The following is an 8,288-nucleotide window of genomic DNA, read 5'->3' as shown; positions in this document are numbered from 1 at the left end:
GAAAGGAACAAGAATGGATATTAAGGCTGTGATTTTATTTTTTTGAAAAAGATTGCTGAAAAAGTCTGAAAAACTCATTCAAAGTCGACATTTGCTCGTGCAAATGAAAATTCAGTAGCACTACTGTCTATTGTTCTAACTCAGTCATGCATGAATTTTGAACAATGAGTTGTGCATCAAATGAAAGAAGAGAAGTGTATCTTTCAATCCATGTACAACTCATAAAGCAAATAATTGTAATTATGATCGCAAAGAATTGCAATGAAACTCGGTTTCGTTTTTTCTGGGACACGCTGTATATATATATATATATATATATATATATATATATATATATATATATATATATATATATATGTATGTATATATAGAGATATAGATAGATAGATAGATAGATATAGATATATATAGACATATACATTTTTTTTTGAAACAAAGAGAGGGAAAACTGACCAGAAACCAATAATGAATAGTGAAAACTTTGAACAAAGAAAATCCCGATGAAAAACCCACTTTCTTTTCTCAAAGTTTTCACTATATATATATAATATCTGCTTCTTTCGGATGGCAGCTTTTGGTTGTCTGTTCCTCTCGGAAATCAATTTTGTTTTCTACAATTTCTACATCGTCTCTAACATAACGCTATTGAAATTCACGATAAAGACTCCCTTTCCTAGGAAAACACAATAGTGAAAGGTCCTCATAAGTATTGGGGGATATCAGGGGTAATGGTGAAACAAGACCAGTGTGTGGTTTCTGGTACAAAATTGAATTAGAAAGAGAAAGTAATAATGGAGATTAAGACCTAGAACTATGTTAGCTTATAACGGTGCCTGCATTAGTTATTTAGCGTATTGACTAAAATGTGTTCCTGTCGATATTTTGAAAGCTGCTAGCAATGACTGTATATATACCTTCCGAATGCATAAGCCAACATTCTTATTCCCTTTCTTTTAATCATAATGGAATTATAGTAACTTGCCCTTGTCAGCTTCTCAAGAATTGCCACTGTTCACAAAACCTGTAGGTTTGCTTCGTCAGATATTGCTAAACGGGGGAGGGGGGTGCAAGGAGGCATTTGCCCAATCCCCATGGAATGTTGGGGGCGGGGGGCAAACAAATCATTTGTCAACCCCCCCCCCCCCCCCATAAAAAAAAAAAAAAAATTCCCGAGATGAGGACAAATCTCGAACTTTCTTGATGGAAAATTGTCCAAATACTGCCAGAAGTATGCACCAGATCGTTGAATTGCTATCATAAACATGCAAAAAACTCCCCACTGGGTCCCTTTCTATAAACTTTGTACACTTTTGAGATTGACGCATTTCCTAATATTTTATCAAAGAGTGTGCAACGGATCTTTCTCAACAAAAGTTCCCTCATATGCAGAGGTGTCGATGGGGGAGGGGGAGGTGGCTTTCTAATCAAAGTATTGGGGACAAACATATCATTTTTCTCCTCCTCGTAATTCCCGAGATGTTAAATTTTCTTACTTTTTTGGGTAGAAAACTGTCTAAATATTTCACCCAAAGATGGCTGAATTTCAGTTATGAATATACAAAATCTCCCTCGCGTGAGAGGAAGATAGGACTACTCCTTTCTATACCCTCCCCGTACGGTCCTTTCTGTACTTAATAAGCCTTGAGATTGACAGAATCCCAAATGTTTCATCTACAGTGTGCACCGTCCAGGTCTGTCACTTCAGTTAAAAATGTACAAGTTTCGTCGGGTGGGTGGGGGAAGATATCTAGATATTTTCAATTGACGGAGGGTTTCCCCCAGTTGATTTAGTACACTTCTGGGATTGAAGTTTTCCCAGATTCCATCATAAATGTGTTTACGAGATATTTTTATCTTTATTCTAAAAATTCAAAAGCTTCCTCGTATGCAGGGGTGTCGATCATGAAGGGCCTGGGAGCAAACATGTCATTTTGTCCCTAATACAATAATTCCCGAAATGAGGAAAATATTCCTGCTTTTGTAATAAAAAACTGCCCAAATATTTGACCCATACTATGCACCAGATCCTTGATTTCAAATTCTGAACATGTAAGATCTTCCTCGCTGGGAGGGGGATACCCCTTCCCACAACCCCCCCCCCCCCCCCCCCCCCCATTTCGTCGCCGATTACATAATTGATATACTTTGGAGAGCTGGGCAAGTGCAGATATTTCATCAAAAAGTGTGCATCAACTCCGTCACTTCGATTCTAATAAAATCAGTTTCCTTATCCTCCTTAGATTTGCCCTTTCCCAACTCGGTTCCTACCTATTCACACAATTAGAACTTGGCACGATTTGGGGATTGACAATTTTCCGAACATTCCACAAAAGAGTGCATTTGATCGTTCTATTTCATATCTAAAATGCAAAAACTCCGTCGTGTGGAAGGGAACTCTCCCACTCAACCCCCCCCCCCCCCCCCCCGGTCAACTTACATACACTTTGTACATAGTGATGTTGCACACGTAGATCTAGAACAGAGATTTTTCTCAGTCATTCACATATTATCTGTGAATATTTCTTTCTATTGGTGGAAAAATTAGCAAAAAAAGAAACTGGGATTCCACCTCCCCCCCCCCAAAAAAAAAAGTCTCTACCGTGGGAGGGGGTATCCCCCCGTCCCAAACCCTCCCCCCGCTCGGTCGCTTCGCTCCCTCGTCGAGGATCTCACACCGTCACATCAATGTGCGCCCGTCGAGATTTTGCAACCCCCCCCCCCAAAAAAAAAGCAAACAACAAACAAACAAACTAACAAAAAACAGAAGTGTTCCGGCCCGCTTGACCGCAGTGAGGCAGCTTTTTGGCTATGTAACAACGCAAACGGAAGGAAACTGATCAGAAATTGATATAAAATTATCAGCTGAATATGAGCAAAGAAAATGAGATTCCATTGGGATTCGAACCCGAGACTTCCAGATTGCCTAGCTCGGCGCTCTACCGAACGGCTGAGCCATAGAAAGTCCAAGTACAGTGTTCGTCCCAGGAACCCTTAATTCTCCATGCTCGTTTGGTCAGAAGCTATTTATTTTTCTGGCTATTTTTGCATTTTTTTTTTGGGAAAAATCCCAAAAAGTGTGTGTCAGATCTCTGAATGTCAGATCTGAAAAAGTAAAACTTCCCTCGTGTCACAGTCACTCCCCTCATTCCCCTAATTCTTCTGTATATCTTACAATTCTTACTCTTTTCATAGGAAAAAAAAAACTCGAATAAAAATCTCACCAAGTGTGCACCATATCCCTGAGTTCAGGCTTGAAAATGCAAAATCTCCCTTGTGTTAGAGCTGCTTATCCCCCTCCCACACCCTTTCACAGCACGTTTTCCTTAATACAAACTGTTTCTTACTTTTTTGACAGAAGCAAAACTAAAATATTTCACAAAAATGCGTGCACCTAGATCTCTGAAATACAGGTCTGAAAATGGAAAATCTCCCTCATGTTGAAGGGGCTTCGAACCTAGGGGGAGGGGATAGTTGCCCCTCCCCATGAAAATATTGAAGGGGCAAACATATCATTTTGCCCCCCCCCCCCCATAATTCCCGAGATGTGAAAATGTTCTCGCTTTTTTGATAGAAAATTTAAGTGTGTACATGAAATTGCTGAAATTCAATTCTGAAAATGCAAAATCTCCCTCACGACTCCAAGTCCCCCTCCCCCTCTCCCAATCATAAAAACGGATCGACACCCCTCTCACTCCCTTCTCTCTCTTCATGCTCACGGTCGCTCCGCTCTCTCGCACATATTTTCCATTTTTTTGCCCCCCCCCCCCTTCATTAAAACGGAACGATGCCCCTGGGGATGATAACTTTAATGGACTTGAATCAAGAAAATTGAGAAACTTTATAGCTATAAGGTAATACTTACTACATTATCAAACCTTTATACAATGAATTGAATGTCCTTATATTACCATTTTATTTCATTTGCGCGTTATGCAGGATGACGGTACGTTTTTGAAAGGGGGGGGGGTCAAAATCGTCTGTCAAGCCAAAAGAAAAACAAAAGAAAAGAGAAACAACAGCAACAAAAGTGTTCATATTTTTCAAGTGTGATTTTCCGCCAAAAGTCGGCTGACAAACAAAAACAGAACAAAAACAGGAACAAAAATTCTTCATGTTTTTGCTACCACTTCCCTCCCACTTTATATTTCATACAAAAAAGTGGGTTGCAAACATTCGATCCCTGTAAAGGGGGTTAGCTCCCCCCCCCCCCCCCCCCCCCCCAGCTCCCCTTCCCATTGTTGCGCCGGTTTGGTTATGATAGGCTTGTAATCGTGATTGTATGTGATGGTGACTATCACCGATCATCCCCCCCACTCCTCGGTACGGATTTACGCCGTTGCCATACAAATTCCTCCACACTCATTCTTTTTTCGATTTTATTCTTTTCCTGGCTTTTCCCCGCTTGATATTTGTGTACAAGGACTACAAACTGAACCATGGCGCATGTAATTATACGGTAAACGAGACAGACACATAGCGCGTTCACAGACAAATATCGCTTATTGGTGCACAGCACGAACAATGGGGGCGACTTTCTCATTTCAAACAAATTAATGAAATACAAAGTGATAAAACTCTACAAAAAACATAACAATTCATTATTTGAACAGTCATGCGTCTGGTTTCTTAATCGATTTTTCTTTCGCGTACACAGGCGAAAAACCCGCAAACCCGGAAAACACATCGCCGAGGCATTGATTGTCTCAGTAGAATACGAGGTTGTTCGTTGGATGCGAGTTTTCGTCGATTAGCTGAGTAAATTGAGCTAAGATAAGAGGGAACAAGCGATGGTGATGGAGATGAGAAAGATACCAGACAAGCTACGGAAAGCAGTAATTCGAAATGAATAAATAAATTAATCGAAATGAACGACGAATATAGAGGAGCAAATTCGACTGACTGCATGTCATGGATCATTTGTTGGGAATTTCACCGAAATTGCATGCACAAAGAACCTTGAAATTTGCATACGTCTTTTTTTTTTAGAGAAAATCAGTATTCCGATTCATCCAGAGAGGAAGCGTATTCAAAGACTGTTTCATAAACTCAAAAGAAGAGAAATGATATCTCTCAGAATATCGAATCGATTCGCCAAAGATTTCAAAGGACGCAGAGCGTGTGAATACTTGAAAATATTAACAGTTATTGATATGAACGATAAATAAAAACGCACACACACATATAGATATTGTATACATTCACATTAAAAAAAGATAATAATTTCATGTACTTAACAAATGTGAAAACATACACAAATTGTCAGGAATATTATAATAAATGATACTCTCACACACAGGACACGACATCGCCACTATAGACACATACAAACAAATTATACTGCTAACACACACATCCACACTAAGACACCTATTCTTTTGTATCAACGAAATAGCGAAATCTCCCAAAACCTGTCCATTACACACTATAACAGGCATAAATACCATGGCTCGACATATAGTGGTAGCCCAAATTTCGGGGGAAAAAAGTTTATCTTATGGTGGTCCGATCGAAAATGTTGTGCCAACGTTTCAACTAGGTCGCGGAGACATTATATAGGAGTAAGACAGTATAGTATTCCGCGGGAGACGTATCTTAACTGTGAAAACCGTTGGCACAACTTTCTTGCATCTCTATACGTGCATTCTGTCAGTGGCCTGACTTGGATCCTTCAAGGTACAGACGGTTTCCTTTCTACAATCTCAATGAAAGAAGCTACGTCTCCCATATAGTCTGGGTGCCAAAGCCACTTTTTGGGCCTAACCTTGTTTTACCGTCCACCCAATGTTTTTTGAAGGTTTTACCCTATTTCGGGGGTGCTGAATCCGAATCTGGATGATGCAACTCTTGCATCCTTGAGGGTTTTGAGATATTCAAGATGGCCGCCAAAATGGCCGCCAAAACCGGAAATTCCCACGTATTTCCTTCTTAATGGTGAGATATTGAAAACAATTGATGGATTTACCCTATTTCGAGGGTGCTGAATCCGAATCTGGATGATGCAACTCTTGCATCATTGAGGGTTTTGAGATATTCAAGATGGCCGCAAAAATGGCCGCCAAAACCGGAAATTCCCACGTATTTCCTTCTAAAAGGTGAGATATTGAAAACAATTGATCGTTTTACCCTATTTCGAGGGTGCTGAATCCGAATCTGGATGATGCAACTCTTGCATCCTTGAGGATTTTGAGATATTCAAGATGGCCGCCAAGATGGCCACCAAAACCGAAAATTCCCACGTATTTCCTTCTAAATGGTGTGAAATTGGAAATGATTGATGATTCTCCCAATTTGGAAGGTGCTGAATCCGAATCTGGATGATGCAACTCATGCATCCATGAAGTTTTTGAGATATTCAAGACGGCCGCCAAAATGGCTGTCAAAATGGCCGCCAATTAAAACCGGAAATTCCCATGTATTTCCTTCTGAATGGTGAGAAATTGAAAACAATTGATGGATCTACCCTATTTCTATGGTGTTAAATCCGAGTCTGGATGATGCAAACCTCGCATCCTTGAGGGTATTGAGATATTCAAGATGGCCGCCAAAATGGCCGCCAAAATGGCCTCCAATCAAAACCGGAAATATCTATGTATTAGCTTTTAAATGGTGAGAAATAGAAAACAGTTGATGGTTTTACTCTATTTCGAGGGTGCTGAATCCGAATCTGGATGATGCACCTCGAGATAGTCAAAATGGCCGCCAAAATGGCCGCCGAAACGGAAACTCCAATGTATTTCCTTCTTATAAATGGTAAGAAATTGATAACAATTGATGGTTTTCGTCAATGGCACAGTTTGAACTTGCTGTATATACAGTGAAACCAGCTCTACTGGATATCTTTGAGTTGGTACGATACAAGTGTGCCAGCAATAATTAACCCTTCAAGACTACAGATGCGGTTGAATAATTGCAAGATTACACTGTTTCCTCTACATATAATGGATAAGTTTTGAACACTAACAATTAATGGACAAGACATGTTCATCTAAATCATATTGTGATAGTGATGTAGAGAAGTGTACTGAAATTACCCAACATTACCTGCCTTAATCCATGAGCAGTTTTAATCTCTTTATCCATGAACACTCAAATTGGTTATTTGGTTTATATTGGTGGTCTTGATGACATTGTTGAAGACACGAGTGGGACATTTTTATTGTTATGCTTCAATTTTTTCTTCAATATGATGTAACATTATGTATGTATATATGTATATCTATTACAAACACACACGAGGGGACGGACAAAATTAATCACAGGTAACGCGCCTTGGAAAAAAAGCTAAATAAAAATCAAACGACAACATGGAAGGTAATAGTTGATAATCCAGTACTTACGAATATCATAATCGCGCAGAGTGCTTTTGAAATTACCCTTATTGATATCTACTATAGTGTTCATGGATGCAACCATTTCCAATGACCTAATCAGAATATGCGACAAGTTTCACAAGAATACGAGGCGAGACTCGTCAGAATACAAGACAAGTTTCAACACCAAATACCAACATGCCATAATTTGATATTGATAGCCGAAAAGGATTAACTTTACATCTATGGAGCCATATCATTGGAGACCACAAGCATTATTTCATAACAATTATGCATAAAGACATTTTCAGTCGTATCTTTCTTTGCGTTTGTACGTTTCAGTATGATGTCAATATCACTTCTTCTTTTTTCCAGTACGTGTTAAAGTTCCGTTTGAGACATATCGGAATATCTCAGTATATTACAATACCATTGTGACTGTCATTTTGACTTTCAATAAATTTTGGCTGATTTGACAAATTCGCTCAACTGAGTTGAATTCAAGAATACGAATTATTGCTTTTCACCTTGCATGGGTTTAATCTCCCGCTTCGCGTTGGAGCACAATACTTCACCATTTCAGTATAAGAACATGTTAAGGAGTTTCCGTTCATACAGGACATTAGTTGTCCGAAAACCTTCAAAGACCTTCAGCACCCTCGAAATAGGGTAAGACCATCAATTTATTTTAAAAATTTTACCATAAAGAAAAAATATATTGACATCGGAATTTCTGCCACTTATTTTGGCTGTCATCTTGGACGTCTAAAAACCCTAAAGAATGGACGAATTTCAACAACCAAGTTTCGAGGGTGCTGAATAGGGCCTAAAATTTACCAATTTTCGACAGTTATTTTGGCGGTCATCTTGGACATCTCAAAACCCTTAAAAAAGAACATGAAAGTTGCATCAACCAGGTTCGGATTCAGCACCCTCGAAATAGAGTGAAACCGCCACTTGTTTTCAATTTCATACCAA

The sequence above is a fragment of the Diadema antillarum genome, unplaced genomic scaffold (genome assembly GCF_040938485.1).
Source record: "Diadema antillarum isolate AM-2024a unplaced genomic scaffold, OU_Dant_1.0 scf00000165, whole genome shotgun sequence".
NCBI lineage: Eukaryota > Metazoa > Echinodermata > Echinoidea > Diadematoida > Diadematidae > Diadema > Diadema antillarum.
Note: the sequence above shows the minus strand (reverse complement) of the source record.